Here is a 16,742-nt window from a genome sequence, read left to right on the forward strand (position 1 = left end):
AAAAGAACAGGAGTACTTGTGGCACCTTGGAGACCAACAGATTTATTAGAGCATAAGTTTTCTTGGGCTACAACCCACTTCATCGAATGCATAGAATGGAACATATAGTAAGAAGATTGTATATATGTGTATATATATATATATATATATATATATATATACACACATACAGAGAAGGTGGAAGTTGCCATACAAACTGTAAGAGGCTAATTAATATGGCAACTTCCACCTTCTGTGTGTGTGTGTGTGTGTGTGTGTGTGTGTGTGTGTGTGTGTATATATATATATATATATATACACACACACACACACACACCCCTTCTTACTATATGTTCCATTCTATGCATCCAATGAAGTGGGCTGTAGCCCAAGAAAACTTATGCTCTAATAAATTTGTTAGTCTCCAAGGTGTCACAAGTACTCCTGTTCTTTTTGCGGATACAGACTAACACGGCTGCTACTCTGAAACCTAACACAATCTTGTTAGTCAGCACAAGCAAGATACAGACTGAGATAAAAACAACAACACACCTGCATGCTGTTCCTTGCCTCAGGTTCCTCAACACTCTGGAGTGTTCTCTGGGCTTTGGTCAGAGTCCTCTAAGGAGTCCAGGATCCCCCTCCTGCCCATGGCTTCTCCTGCAAATCATGGAGTGTCTCTCCCCTGCAACTAGCTGCCTTCTTCATCAGCTGACCCCAGAGTCTAAAATGACCTCTCTGCTATCAAAGCATGCCAGCCCCTTCATTCTCTCCCCAGCCTCAAACTTCCTTGTCTTTATAAACCCGTGCTCCGCACTCCCTGTGATAAACTTGATTGAATCGGTTTTCCAGCTCAGGGACCCTCCTTAGCGTACCTATTGTTTGATGAGCACACAGTCATTAAGGTTAATGACTTCTTTTGCTTGGGCTGTAGCTTCTCCCAGACAGGGTGAGGGAAAGAGTCAGGGATCTCAACAAACCATGGCTGACTCACCAAGGAATTCAATGCAGCAATTTCATAGAATGAACCAGAATTCATAAGCTGGACATAGACAGATTCCCCAAACCATCACAATGGGAAAATAAGGAAAAACATTAAAAAGCCAACACAGCTGGATGGGCAAGTGCCCTTGGGCTTTGTCACAATGCAGAACATCATGGTACTCCACACCAGCAGAGCTCAGTTCCCATGACTTGGCCACATACTCCCTAATGCCTCACAGACTGGCTGGCACAAAGCTTTGCGGATGGGAAATTGAGCCATCCACCTCCAGGGCAAGAGATGTACAAGGCTCAGGAGAAAGACTGGGGCATAAAGGAAAGAGGAACATTTCCCCAGCTGCAGGTACAGAGCAAAATCTACACAGTGATCAAAGAATGCTATCACAGTGCCTGGTGATATATGCAGCTTGAGAAGGATACAAAAACAACGAGGAGTCTCGTGGCACCTTAGAGACTAATAGATTTATTTGGGCATAAGCTTTCCTGGGTAAAAAACCCACTTCTTCAGATGCATGGAGTGAAAATTACAGATGTAGGCATAAATATACTGACACATGAAGAGAAGGGAGTTACCTTATAAGTGGAGAACCAGTGCTGACAGAGCCAATTCAGTCAGGGTGGATGTGGTCCACTCCCAATAATTGATGAGGAGGTGTTAACTCCAGGAGAGGGAAAATTGCTTTTGTAGTAAACCAGCCACTCCCAGTCCCTATTCAAACCCAGATTAATGGTGTTAAATTTGCAAATGAATTGTAGCTCTGCAGGTTCTCTTTGAAATCTGTTTTTGAAGTTTTTTTGTTGAAGTATGGCTACTTTTTAATATGTTATTGAATGTCCAGGGAGATAGAAGTTTTCTCTACTGCCTTTTGTATGTGACCATTTCTGATGTCTGATTTGTGTCCATTTATTCTTTTACGTAGAGACTGTCCAGTTTGGCTAATGTACATGGCAGAGGGGCATTGCTGGCACATGATTGCATATATCACATTAGTAGATGTGCAGGTGAATGAGCCCCTGATGGTGTGGCTCATGTGACTGGGTCCTCTGATGGTGTCTCTAGAGTAGCTATGGGGACAGTAACAGGGTCCACCTCACCCATTTGTTTCATATTGCTCCAGTTTGCGCTGGTGAAATCAAGCTGCATAGTTCACAGGGACAATTCCCATTCCACTGGCATTCTTCAGGGTTGGGGGCATACCCTGCAGAGAGGCTCAAAGTACATCAGAATTTCTGCAAAAAGAAGGGAGTCCCTTCATGTCACCTGTTTATTATTGTTATGTTGGCAGGTGTTAATGGCAGCCATCAAGCAGATCTTTGATCACTAGACAATCACAGACCTCGTTAAAACCAAAGCTTCATTAGGCTAAATGGAAGGAGTAATTAAATGCCCCTTTACACAGTGATAGCTGAAACAATAAAAGCCACCACCCAAATCACTGGGCCCCATGGCAAGGCTTGAGCAAGAACTAGCCTCGGGAGAATAAGAGGGGTTTCCTGAGGCTGAATGCAAATGCAAACGTTAGGGGAATGATTGGTTACAGCTGTGTGAGAGAGCGACAGAAAACAGCAACAAAACTGTGAGCTTGGCCCTGGGAGGAAACGGACAGAGCTTCTTTGGAGCACAGTACTCATTGGAAAGGCAGACTTGGATTTCTGAGCAAGGAAACTACCTGCTGTTGATTGTTTCCACTGTGTTCAGGGAAGCAAGATTTTGTGTAGTCTTTGCAAATAAACAGGATTGCACCAGAGAAATAACGGACTTAGCATCAATTTTTCTTCCTAACAAAAACAACCCAGCAAGGCCCCAAATACTGGCTAACCACTCGGACCAAAGGGGTAACATAATTTATCAAGAGCCGGTAGTGTTCTTGGCCTTGCATCTACGAAGAGACATGCTCCATAACCCAAAGAATTTACAGTCTAATATGGACACTGACAACATGGTATATAGAGTAGCTAAGACACCAGGGGATAGTGCAAGCATGTAGCAGCAGTGATGTTTACAAGAGCTAGGTGCTGGACAGCTTTTTGGAAGCAGCATGACTTTACGTTTAATCGTTATATGGTGCTAAGTACAAGGGAAGCAGCCCCCATCCAATTTCCTTCTTTAGCCAATAACAGGTGTGGAATTAGGTGCACAGGCAGAGCTGTGTGGGGAGTCCAGGGCTGGAATAGCAGGCGGTGCTGCAGGCCAGGAGTGAGGTGCATGGACAGAGCTGTGTGGGGAGTCCAGGGCTGGATTAGCAGGGGTGCTGCTGCACAGGAGTGAGGTGCATTGTGGCAGGGCCCCTGTGTGCTCTGTCTCTGTGTTTCATAAGGATTGAAACTATTCAGTACAGTGTGGAAGGCAAGTGCCCTCCAGGCAGCGATATCACCAGCCCCTGCAATACCAAGGAACGTGTTACTTAGAACATTCCTTAGCCCCTTGCTGCAAATTCCTGTGGCGTCAAAGCTCCCTCCCAGGCCAGGTGCGGAGGATGGGGGGAGACAGGGGAAGGTCTGTTTGCTAAAGAGGAGGCTGACAATTGGGGGAAGTGGGCTGTGTTGTGCATCCCCCCCCCCATTGTGAGCACAGGCTGCTGTTGTTGCTGTCAGCAGCCGCAGGAAGTGGCTGGCGGTTAGTCACCCCTGGCTGCACGTGGCCGGAATGCTGCTGTTTATTTTTGTTCCTGGGCGTGGATTAGGCCTGCCCTGGGGAGTGATAGCCTCACTGTAGGGATGGCCAAAGGGGGAGAAAAAGAACTGCAGGCAGCTTGGTGCTGGCCCACCCAGCCGATAGCAGCTGGGCCTGGCCTCTGAGCAGCCCCCGGCCTCCCCCCATACAAATTGCCCATCTGACAGGGAGAGCAGGGTGTGACGCAGTGGTGGCTCTGACACAGTCCTAGGAGAAGGGAAGTCTTCTTAGGGGAACCTGACACATGGGCCCTGGGAGATGGCATTGTCAAGGCTGCCCTGTGGATTGTTTGAGCCCCGAGTCCTGGGCAATGGAAAGCGCCTAGTGATGTGTCTGAGGCCCAGGGAAGGGGAGCAGCAAAGAATCCCTCTTTGCAGGCTTAAGCCCCAAATGAGCATTTGCCTTATTGCTGCTGCTCCTTTCTTCTCGTTCCCATCCCAGAACGAGAGCCAGCTTTCTCCTTCCTCCCGTCTATCCTTCCCACTCTCTCTTCCCTCACTATGTCGTGTTCCCCTTCCCCAGCACTGGGTTTGGTGGCAGCTGTGAGAGTGCTAAGTTGACGGAGGTTCTAGCCTTGGCTCTGGAGATTTATTCCCCCCCTATTCTCTTCTGCAATGAGTCCCCAGGCGCTGGCCCTCTTACCAAGAGAGCTCAGGCTCCCTGTCTCATGAGCTTCACCCTCAAGGTTGAGAATGTCATTGTCCATAGCTGCCAGGGAAGGCTGTCGCCATGGAGAGAGGCTCTTGATGAGATACCTAGGCCCAAAGCCAGGTGGGCCCCGATGATGGACACTGAGACTTTAAGGTTGGCTCCGTCTACTGTGCAGAGTGAGTGGACACGAGGGGGGTGCGATCCCTGCAGTTGGTGCTGGTGAAGAGGCAGCTGCTGCAGTCTGTGTTTTCAATTCCAGCATGCGCAGGGCTAGGCTTTCAGCAGCATTTCTGGGCCAGAGACAGGTGGCAGGAGGAGTTGAACTACCCTGAGAGGCCAAAGCTGTGGGTGGATGTTTGTTCTATTTTGTCAAGAAGCAAGAAGAATATACTGAGCCATGATAGCTCCCAGCCCAGCCATGGCACAGGCAGTACCAGGTAACCGAGGGAGCACAAACACAGAGCTGCCAGTGCATCTGCTGTCCTCAACATGCCCTGCCAGCCAAGGACAGCACATATGGCTCCTAAGCACATCCCACATTGCCCCTCCTGCCTGGATAATCATGAGCTTTAGTTACTAAGGCAGATGTTCTCGAGAGTGAAAATCCCAGGGGCAGGTGTGACCACGGAGAAAGGCACTGACAGAACTGCACAGGGGCACCCAAGCAGATGAGGGTGTGCACAGGTGTGGCTTGGGCCAGCGGGTGCAAGTCAGGAGGAGCCCATCTTTGCTGGGCATGTTGCTCCGGTCCCAAAGAAACAGCAGGCTCTTTGCAATACCCTGTGGCCAAGCTGTGTGAGGCAGCTTCTTCTTTCCTGGGCCTCACCCCAGGCTCTGGAGGGGAATGGAGCCGAGAAACAAGAGGCCCCCTGGGAATGTCACTCAAACAGCTGCAGAGCGCTGTGCTTGGACAAAAACAAACAGCAGGCTTCAGACACCAGCCAGCGGAGCAGGGCTGTAACCGTAACAAGCGCAGGGTGAGAGGGGCCTGGAAAGGCCGTGTTTGTGCTGCCCTCTGCCACTGTTTGGCCAGCACAGGCAGGGCTGAGAACTTCCAAGGCATGTATAGGAGGGCAGCTGTTGCGCTGACCACTGAAGAGCAAGCGGTAGATACCATCTGCAAGTGACACCACACTGTGAGCTGAGCTGATCCCCTCCCATGAGAATGGGGCTGGGCTGCTAAGGGGAGGGGCGCCCAACACCTGAGCAGATCCTCTAGTCCAGTGGCTCTCAACCTTTCCAGGCTACTGTACCCCTTTCAGGAGTCTGAGTTGTCTTGCGTACCCCAAGTTTCACCTCACTTAAAAACTACTTGCTTACAAAATCAGACATAAACATACAAAAGTGTCACACAGCACACTAGTACTGAAAAAGTGCTGACTTTCTCATTTTTACCATATACTTATAAAATCAATCAATTAGAATATAAACATTGTACTGACATTTCGGTGTATAGTACATAGAGCAGTATAAACAAGTCATTGTCTGTATGAAATTTTAGTTTGTACTGACTTCGCTAGTGCTTTTTATGTAGCCTTTTGTAAAACTAGGCAAATATTTAGATGAGCTGATGTACCCCCTGGAAGACCATTGAGTTCACCGAAGGGTACATGTACCCCGGTCAAGAACCACTGCTGTAGTCCCCTTTCTTCAGGGACATGGCTATTATGCTCCCTACCTGAGTTAGGGGTGAGCAGGGGGCAATTATCCAAGAGGTGGAGGCAATTATCCATCAATCTGCCCCACCTGTCGCCCCCTCCCACAATCTGTCCTTCCTGATGCTGGGCACTCATTCTCCACTGCCAAACTCAGGCACCATCCACACCCAACTTAGTGTCTCTGGCTGCTTATCATGTGGATGCAGCACTCTTGGCTTTAGCTGTCATAATATTGACCCAGAATGAAATAATAGGGAAGGCAGGATCCTGCCTTGCTCTGGAGTGAAAACATAGGAGGATCAGGGGAGCAGCAGGCTCCTACATTGTGCAGATAGGGGCAGGAGGCTGAGCTGCTTCCAAACACTACACCCTGTTGCCACACCTGCTGATAAGAGGGCACTTCTGAACGACACAGGCAGGGTTTACCCAAATTCATCTTAGTGAGGACGAACATCTGTACCCCAAAGGCTTCATCCTAAAGAACTTTACAGGATGTGCAGACAGGGATTGCTAACCCCCACCCTGGGAGTGCAACATGCCAGCTGATGAATGGTCCACACCACCACCACCTAACACAGGAAGTGAAGGGCAATCCAGTATCCAAAAGAAATGACAGGGGGCATTTAAGGAGAGTGTGTGGAGCTGGAATCTGACCAGGATGCAGGTCAGGCTATTAGGCAAAAAGTCATTGACTCTTTAGTGACCACAAAGTGCCTGAGCCTTGGTTTTATGTCCCATCCAAAAGTCAGTACCTCCTCTATCACCATGCTGGTGCCCTGATTCACTACCTACTCAGAGGGGCCACTCCCCACAGCACTTCATGAGCACCCAGGGTTTTATAGGAGGGAGGATCTCCCATGCAAGTACCAACAAGCCCAACACCATTTAACTTATGAGCTCTGACAATCGTGGCTGTAGGCCAGAACTGTGCTGATATGAGTACCTGGTGTCTTCTGACTTTGCCCTGCATGATGCTCTCTTTCTCTCACCCCTCTATCAGGCTTGCCTGCATAATGTTTGGTCACTTCCTCTGGTCTCATCATCTCTTCCTGTCCTGGCTGGCCCTCGGCCTCCTTCCTGATGTTCTGTACACTGGTGCTGCTGTTCGAGCTAAGATTATGGTTCATCAACCATTTTTCAGGCCATGTGATAGGTATGTAGTGAAGCTGAACTGAATTCATTTTGCCCAGGGAGAAATTGTATCACATGTTTTTCTACATCCAGAGACAATGATTCAGTCCTGCTGCCTTCCCTTTGTCCACTTGCTTTGGGTGATGGAAAAGCAACCAACATCTCTGGAGAGAATCCTTTGCAAACCCCACTTGTTTATGGTGCTCATGGTTCCATTGTCCTCTAGATGGTTACTGGAGTGTTCTCTCTTACTAGGGCTTCCATTGTTTTGTTAGGGACAACAGTTAGATTTATGGGCTGGTCATTGCCAGGATCACTTTTTCTTTTTGAAAATTGACATCACATTCCCTTCTCTGTAGTCTGCCAGTGCTTGTCTAGTTGGCCATGAATTTCAAATGTGCTATAACTGTCAATGCCCTAGTAGGTGTGTATGTTCCTCAGACCCACTGATTTGTGTATGTTTGAATTTTCAAAATATTCACTTCCCTGCCTTTGATCACAAGTTGGTTCTCTTCATTTTTCTGGATGGTTGGACTTTAAAAATGAGTTCAGTATCTGGGCCATTTAGGAACCCTCATTGATTCCACCCCACCTGCCCCCCGTCCTCATTTATTAACTGACCTGCTTTCTTTCTAGCTCTTCTTCCCTCTGATATATGGGGGGAAAGCACTTCAGGGCCTCCTTAGCTTTTTGGCAGCATTAACTGATTCTGCTTTTCTCCTGACATCATCCTCATCCTGCAGCTTTAACACACTCTCTGTTCTTTCTGGTTCTTCCCTCCTGCTCCATTACAGGTTCTTCTTTTCAATTCTCAGATCTTAGCCACTCAGCTCCAAAGCCACATTGTCCACCTTTCTCTCAGAGGAAATGTCATCTCTCACCCCTCCATTGTGGCATCTTTTAGCCTTCTTCAACCTTCTCCTATGCTGGTGGATTTTAATACTTCCTCCCAGTGCACCATACTCACTAGATTTCCTAACTCCTCCCCAAAATTACTTTTGTAAAGTAAGAGGTTTGAACATATAGTGCTGTCCCTTCACCTCTCCTTCCCTTTCTACCTATCTCATATCCCTCAACATTGATAGTTCAGGTTGTTATTCCCACTAGACCCAAGCCTCCATCATTTAGTACCCCTTGTGGTTCTTGTTAGCTCCCTATACTCCTGGTGTTTGTGTGTAGGTAAGTATGCTCCTTCTCTTCATCTCCTGTTGCTGAATGGCTCATTCTTCTCATTGACATTGGATGTTGGAAGCACACGTCTGGTTATTAGACTAAGGGCATGGCTACACTTGCAGATGTAGAGCACTTTGAGTTAAACCCGCCTTTGTAGAGCACAGTAGGGAAAACGCTGCAATCTGTCCACACTGACAGCTACAAGCGCACTGGCATGGCCCCATTAGCACTTCTTCCAATGGCCACAGAGAACAGTGTATTGTGTTAGCTATCCCAGCATGCAAGTGGCTGCAACGTGCTTTTCAAGTGGGGGGTGGGGTGGGGTGGAGTGTGACAGGGAGTGTGTCGTGTGTATGTGGGGGGGGGAGAGTGGGTTTTGGGAGGGCTGAGAGCATGTCAGCATGCTCTCTTGTAAGTTCAGATAGCAGCAGCTCCCTCTCCCCCCTCTCTCTCTTACACACAGCATTCCACAATAATGGTTTGCTTTGTCTTGGAGCAGATAAGCAGCCAGCTGTCAGAAACGGAGCTTTCAAAGGGCATATCCACATTCCTGCAGCGATTCCAAAACAATGAGACGAGGGGCCACTTGACTTATGGGGGTTATGGGACGTTTCCGGAGGCTGATCAGAGCGCAGTAATGCAACACCTCGTTCACACTGATGCCCGAGCGTTTCAGCCAAGGTGCACCAAACGTTAATCTTCTTGCCGAGGTGGAATACCAGGAGCTCTCTAGCCGTGGAGTCAGAGCGCTCTACGCGCCTTGCCAGTGTGGACGGGTAGTGAGCTAGGGCACCTGGGGCTGCTTTAATGTGCTGTAACTCGCAAGTGTAGCCAAGCCCTCAGAATCCCCTCTCCAGCGTTCCATCCTAGTTTAAAGTCACTTTACAAGTCCTGCCCACTTGATGGTCCTCAATCAGAGAGAGCTTCTCATCCAAATGGTCTCTCATCATCATCATAGAAGTTTCCACTGCCCCTTGACTTCAAACCCTGCTCTCTCCTTCCTTGGCTGGTCTGCTCTCCAGTCTCCATCTTCTCCTCACTTATCTTGACACTGGAAAGAACTTGGAGAAACTGTGTGGATGACACATAGTTCTCCTGCTTCCATAGAGAATCAGAATCTGCAAAAGCAGAGATCACTATGGCAGTGAGGGCAGGGCAGCCCAGCTTTTGGGGCTGGGGACAAGAGGTGTCCACTAACCCCTATCCTGGCCTGCTCAGTACCCTTCCCTGACAGTGAACAGAAAGAGCAGCTTGCTGCTTCCAGGCTTTCCTCATCTCATCCCCTAGAGACACTGGCTTTGCTTCAAGCCCTAACTGGGGTGTCTGCTCTTATCTCAGCAGATGAGCCCAAACCCAGGTCATTAAATCCCACAGGCAATGGCCCAGAGAACTAGTATTCCAGTCTCCTATGGCGGCCATACCCCTCTGCTCCCCTTACTGCACTCCAGTCAGCTGCCCTGTTTGTCTGCCAACCCTGGACTCTTCTTGGAGGATGCTGTGACTACCGCCGCCGTTAGGCCTCCACACTGATGCATGCACAAGGGAGCACACACAGATGCTGTTGGGCACATGAGGCAACCTCACCAACTTGGCTAATAAATCCCCCTGGAATTTAGCAGGACACACCTTAGAGACTGGGTGGGAGGGAGGGAAGTTCGAAAGGGTCTGGCAACGGGAGGCAGAAAGGGGCAGTTGTTTCAGAGTCTTAGTCACACTCCAAGCTGTGGCTGCCCCCACATTGGAGCCAGGATGGTTAGCGTTGGCTACGTGACTCAACTTGTCTCTGGAGACTTTGGAGCCCTCTTGCAAGCTCTCCAAGCTCCAGGGGCAGTGGGTGCAGATGCCCCTAGTTGCATTACCTTCCAAACTCATTACCTGGGCTATCTGTGCAGCTGCTGAGCCGCCAGAACAGACAGGATTTCAGTCTAGTATAAATTGTGTATTGGAGAAAATTATTTCCTCCTCCATACCCCTCACCCCATGCCCTGTGTTCCCTGCCCCACCCTATCCTCACATCTTCAAGTGCCTTCAATCTCCTCCTCCTCCTTTTGATATTCCTGGGCATTTCTTGCCTAACTCTGTCTGGGTCCTGGCAGCAGCTCCTCGCTAATGACAACCAGATGCTACTTGTCTCTCCACTGTAATCCCTCCAAGCAGCCACAATCCAACACTTCCCTTCAGTTCCCTGAGGGAATCAGGCTCTGGCACGTCCCAGCCACGTGGGGGCCAAGAGGCTAAAAGCTCCTGAAATCCCCATTCAAGAGCTCTCCATTCATGAAAATGACACACAACTTCACATGCTGGCTGTGGGGGGAGCAGTAGGGGCTGCAAGGAACAGGGCAGGACCGCTGGTGGGCAGTGAGCTCCTGGCTACCTCAGAGCCAGCCACTCGCAGCAGGACTCTGAGAAGAAAATGGCCTGTAGTAGCTGTGGGATTGAAGCTGAGGAATGTAAATAACCCAGGATCCACAAGGAGGTCATAACCTCAGAGTCCAGTTACTCTTCCTCCTGCTCCCGCCTTCCTAATCTCTGGGGCTGCACTGTTTACTAGAGCGAAAAGTAAACAAACAAAGGAAAGCATAGAAACGATGATTTTTGGTTGATCCCCTATGCCCTGGTCCCAGCTGCATGCACAGACACACATGCGCACACAGACACAAGCATGCACATACACAGGCATGCCCAAACAGGCACAAAGACAAGCAGAGACAGGTGCTCACAAGCACAGGCAGAGACAGGCACTCGTAGACATGGGTGCTCACACAGGGCCTGACTCTACAAAGCCTGGCACCTCTTGTTATTTATAGTGCAGTAGTGCCTATGTGTCCCACTGTGCTGGGCACTGTACGAACACAGAACAGAAAGACTGTCTATGCTGCAAGGAGCTTACAATCGCAGTACTGGACAAGAGACAGCAGATGGATGCAAGATACAGGGGAAACACCGGGAAAGAATGACCAGGTGGGTGAGGTACTATCTCGTATTGGCCCACCTTCTGTTGGTGAGAGAGACATGCTTTTGAGATGCACTGAGTTCTTCCCCAGGTCTGGGAAATGTACTGGGAATGAGACAGAACTGATCAGCACAGATGGGGGTGGTCTCGGCACAGCTGCTGCCCCACCATTGTTAAGGGTTGGGGTTTTTTTTGTTTTTGTTTTTGTTATTTACTGCTGGGGCAGCAGCATTTTATGCTCACTTTGCACAGCTGTAAATGAAGACACCAGGTACGAGGCACAGGGGCGTGCAGCCCACACACAGAGCTTGCCAGATGCTCCTGCACATCAGGGCTGGAGTCATGCCGGAATGCTCCGAACACCGTTCCAGCATTGTTTTAGTTTTGTGGTGCTCCGGTACGGCTGTATGATCACTTATGAGTAATGGTACCGGCCGCGCGTTGCAGCACTTATTTCTGGGAGTCAGTCACTGCTGCACAGACCCGGACACATGCACACACACACATTCATCAACCTGCCAAAGTGGCTCTCTGATCTTCTCCAGGCTAAAGGTAGCTCCAGCGTAGATCATGCAGTGTATGGGAAGAACTGGGTCCAATAACACGCTGGCCGTAACTCTTGCTACAGATGGGACATGGCACAGAACGCGGGGAGTGGGTGAGGTTAGCCATTCTCCATGGACATATGAAGGGAGCTGCCTAGCTAGGTTCAGTCTGTCTAGAGCACAGAGGGGGGGCGGAGGGGGAGGAGGGAAGGAGAAGGTTGGGTGGAGGCTCTCTGCAGAGAGCTTCAAGATGCCTCCAGGAGAAATCCTTTGGAGGCCAGTCCTTTCCCCATAAGTCTCTCTCAGACATCACCTGCCCAAGCTATGGAACCCCAAGTATTGTACAAGCAAGGCTGGCCATGCAGTCATGGCTCCTGTTGAGTAGATCCCATGTACTAAGCTGGGCTCTCTTGGGGTTGCTAACCTCCCCCTTTCCCTGCACAGAATCCCTCCAGATGCATGGGACTCTCTAGGGAAAGGGGTCTGCTAGAAAGTGGAGTGGGACTGGGTGCTCTATCTGATTAACCGTCTGGTACCACGTTTCTGACACTCCCACACCCCAACCATGAATTGGTGTCATCCTGCCTTGGGCCTGGCCATTCTCCAACTGGGAGTGGAGCAAGCCAGAACAGGGCGAGACAGGTGTGGACTGGGCCTAATGAAGAGCCCTGGCCATGCAGACAGAGTGCCTGCCACAAGCACCCAGCACAGGCCAGTTTGCTTTGGTTTTCACAAGCTGACAGAGCAGGGTGCAGGGGAAGGTGCCTGGCAGGTAGAGCGGACTGGGGATGCGAAATATGCTGCTGCTACTGCCTGAGACATGGACTCTGAGCTCCAGCAACTGGAGACAAAGAGCAACATTCCTGCCTTATCCTGGAGAGGTACTGGCTTTGCCAGCAAGAGCAGTCAGGCTGCCAGGAACTGCTGCTTTCCCAGCCCATTTGCTTTGGCTCTAAGTTTCTAGAACATTGAATTGTCCAAAATAAATCCTGTATTCCTTCTCAGACAGACGCCTCCTGTTCTGTGGTGCAAACCCTGTGTTCCCTCCATCCACCCTTCCTGCTGCTTGGCACAGACCTCATATTCCGCTCCAGTACAGGCACCTTGTGCTCTGTGGCACAAATCACGTCTTCCCCCAGGCAGAGGCCTCCTCCTCCTTTATCGAAACCCAGTCTGTCCCTTGGGCCGTTTGCCTATTTAGGGCTTAATTACATTGCCCTTCCCTTCCCCAACCCCAGCCACTGCCTGCACCTTGCATTTCAGATCCCACCTATATTACTGGTCCACTGGTCCTGCATGTGGGGCACTTGGGAGCTACTGCACAAGGTGAGGCAATCGGGGGGGTCTAGCACAGGCCACAATGTGTGGGATCCACTTCCCCGTCCTTCTTCCATTAACTGCCCCAGCCTGACTCCTCTCAAGTATTATCCGAATTCATACATCTGCATTCACCTCCATGATTGGTCTAGGGATGGGGCCCTGTGTGCCCCCTGCTGGCCAAGGCAGCCTGCTCCACAGGGAGGGTCTGTTGGAAGTCAGTTTTACTCTTTAACTGGCTGTGATGCTGGCAAACCAGGTGCCAGCTCATGCTAAGGGCCCTATGCCTCACTTGGACACTGACAAATACACAGCTGGAATTAGTCTGGCTCACCTGTGTGTTAGGGTTGTTAAAATAGATATTAGAGTTATAAACATCTGTTTAATGTTTAGCCTTTATTGAATGCTTGTAAGTTGCTGCCTGCATTGATGTCACTTATAACACCTGTATCCCATACTGTAAGGTCATATCTGAGTGTTTGCATTGTAATTATCTGTAACTGTAAATCACCAGACAGGAAAGAAGCATTAATGACTGTGAAATACTAGTCTCCAACAGGAGGTGTTATCTCCAGCCCAACAAAGAAGGCCCACCAAGACCAGATGAACTATTGTGGAACTTCAAAGGACAAAACACTTTGTTAATTGCTCTCCCCACCCCATGAAGAGGAGCTCAAAGAAGAGGGGAAGGGAATAAAAATCCCTGACAAGGAGAAACTGTATCTCTATGCTGCTTGGACGCTGGGAAGGCAAGGTTTTCTAGGCATCAGCAAGAGATCCCCAGCATTTAGCCTGGGTTAGCCTTAATGGACATATAAAGCTTGCGTATTATAGACGCTTCTATTACATTTTGAAACTTAAGACTGTAACTCATTTGTGTGTGTATGTTTAGCTGCTTTAACCTTGTAAATAACTCCAATTTCCTCTTCCTCATTAATAAAATCTTTTAGATAGTTCATTACAGAATTGGCACAAGCATTGTCTTTGATGTGAAATCTAAGGGGCAATTGACCTGGGGTAAGTGACTGGTCCTTTGGGACTGGACGTAACCTGAATATTGTTGTGATTTTTGGTGTACAGAACCATCTATCACAAAGGCAAGCTTGCCTAGGTGACAAGATAGATTGGAGCAGAGGCACTGACTTTCTGATTTCCCTTGGGGGAGGGTGCTCGACCCCTGCTCAGCCACAGACCCTGCCTCCACTCCACCTCTTCCCCCAAGGCCCCACCTCCTGCCCACCGCTGAACAGCTGATCAGTGGTGGGTGGGAGGCAGAGGAGCTGATCGGTGCGGCCTGCCAGGGGGTGCCTATAGACTGGAGTACCCAAGGGGACTGGCTATGACTTCATGGTTACACTGTTATAGTGACTGAGGAGTTTACACTTGACAGTTGATGAAATTTAAGTATGGGACTCACAACCAATTTGGGGGTTGTGTCCTGCTTCTCAACCATCTGCCCTGAGGTCAGTATTCTTGAGCCACTGCAGGACAGCTTGCCACTTGCAAATGCTCACCCTACCAATGCAGGCTCCACAGCTTTCTGGGGGCCTAACTGGGAATCCCTATTCAATCTTCCTTCCTCTGTGACTGAGCGGACCAGTGAGCCAGCCATTGGGGGGAGTGCAGTGATAGAAGCAGTGAGACCCCTTCTGCTGTCCCCCCTCCTCTCAGGCTACTGCCTCCCATTAGCATGCTGGACTGTCCCTTCCAGTTCCCACTCTAGCTATCTGGCAATTGGGAAGGGCTTTCTGGAAATGGGCTGGCAAAACTGAGAGGGGTGAAGGGGCTGGCTCAGAGCCAGCACAGCCTTTGTCAAGTCATTTCTCATCTGAAAACCAGGCATAGCGATCCTCACCTGCTACCCAGGGACCTCAGGAGGCCCCATTAATTAGTGTTAATAATGTCTCTGAGCTACAGTAAGAGAAGCTGGGTTCCTATTATCTCTGTGTGGGGCAGGGATTCTGGCCCGAGATACAGCACCTCCTCCCCTGTCCCATTTCTCCTCTCCTTTACTCCTCTGCTGAGGGACTTTTGGTGCTGAGGCCCCACTTACCCTCCCTGGGAACACTCCAGATGGGTTTTCTCAGGCAGTTTGTACTGTAGCCATTTCTTCCCACTGCTGATCCCGCCCCATGCCAGCTGAAATAACATCTAACAGCCTTAACCCAAAGCCTTGTTACTGCAGCAAAAAGTAGAGATACTGGGACTCAGAATGAATGGAAGAAGCAGTGAACAAGACTGGAAGCAGCTCCAAGTGGCATAGCCTCCACAGACCCAAGGGAAAGGGGCACAAGTCAGGCTCTCCCCACATTATATCTACACAAGCCTTGCCAGAGACAGGCTGCAAGAACCCAAGGGCTGGGAAGGCAGCCTCAAGAGGAGACGGGCAGAGAGGGAAGTGACCTCAGGAATGTCTCATTCCGATGCTACTATTAGGAATCGTGGGATTGTTACTATTTCCATCGGGGACACCATGGGGATTGTGGGTAAAGAAAACAGAGCTCCTGAGAACTGGCAGGGTTGGACTGTGGGCAGGAGATGTGACCCAAGGCCCTTCCTCCCACCTCCTTTCCAAATTAGCCCCACAGAAGTCTCTGCCCATGGAGGTTCCCACAGGAGAGACACTCCCAATCTCTCTCCCACCCCAATTCAGTTGCGGGGCTGGGGAAAGTCAGAATTCTTCTTGGCCATAATCTGCCTTTGATATTGCAGTGAATGTCATGTGGGCAATGGAAAAGGATAAACTGCTACAAGCAGAATGTCAGCATCGGGCATTAAGGGATTCTAAAAAAGATTCTAAAAGGGGAGTGAGAGAAAGTACCTAGCTTCCAACATGGCTTCCACCCTCCTCTCCCCAGCCTATCTCTTCTCTCCTCTGCTAAGCAGACACTACACATCCACTCTGCTGTTCTTACAAATGCTCTAGGCCTCTCCACCATGTGGAAGTCTCCCTCTCCACAGTAGTGAGACCGTGGAACTAACCAACAGGTCCTACTCTGTCTCTTCCTATGAAACTCCTTGCCAGAGGATGTTGTGAAGGCCAAGACCATAACAGTGTTCAAAAAAGAACTAGATAAATTCATGGAGGATAGGTCCATCAATGGCTATTAGCCAGGATGGGCAGGGATGGTGTCCCTAGCCTCTGTTTGCCCAGAAGCTGGGAATGAGCGACAGGGGATGGATCACTCGCTGATTACCTGTTCTCTTCACTCCCTCTGGGGCGCCTGGCACTGGCCACTGTTGGAAGACAGGACACTGGGCTAGATGGACCCTTGGTCTGACCCAGTAGGGCCGTTCTTATTCTGTTTATGTCCAGTAAAGAGTAGAGATAACTGTAAATTATTTTTATTACTGAGTCTGAAAAAACCCTACATAAATAAATTGTAGTGATTTGGACATATATATGTGCATATTTATTTGGTTTTCCTAAAGTTAATTAAATATTTTAGGAAACACTGTCAGCATGGCTACCAGCCAGAGTTGGTGGCTGCACTCTGAGGCCACCAAAAAATTTGTTGTAAGAACCCCTGGTCTAGGGAGATGGCCCAGTATGTAAGGCCCTAACTGTATCTGAGCAGTTACAGCTCAGTTCAAGAGTATGTGTTGTACTTTGACACCTGTAGACTTTGTGAAGCACTGTTCCACACAAAGTGCAGTGT

This window comes from Natator depressus, chromosome 6 (genome assembly GCF_965152275.1).
Source record: "Natator depressus isolate rNatDep1 chromosome 6, rNatDep2.hap1, whole genome shotgun sequence".
Taxonomy (NCBI): Eukaryota; Metazoa; Chordata; order Testudines; family Cheloniidae; genus Natator; species Natator depressus.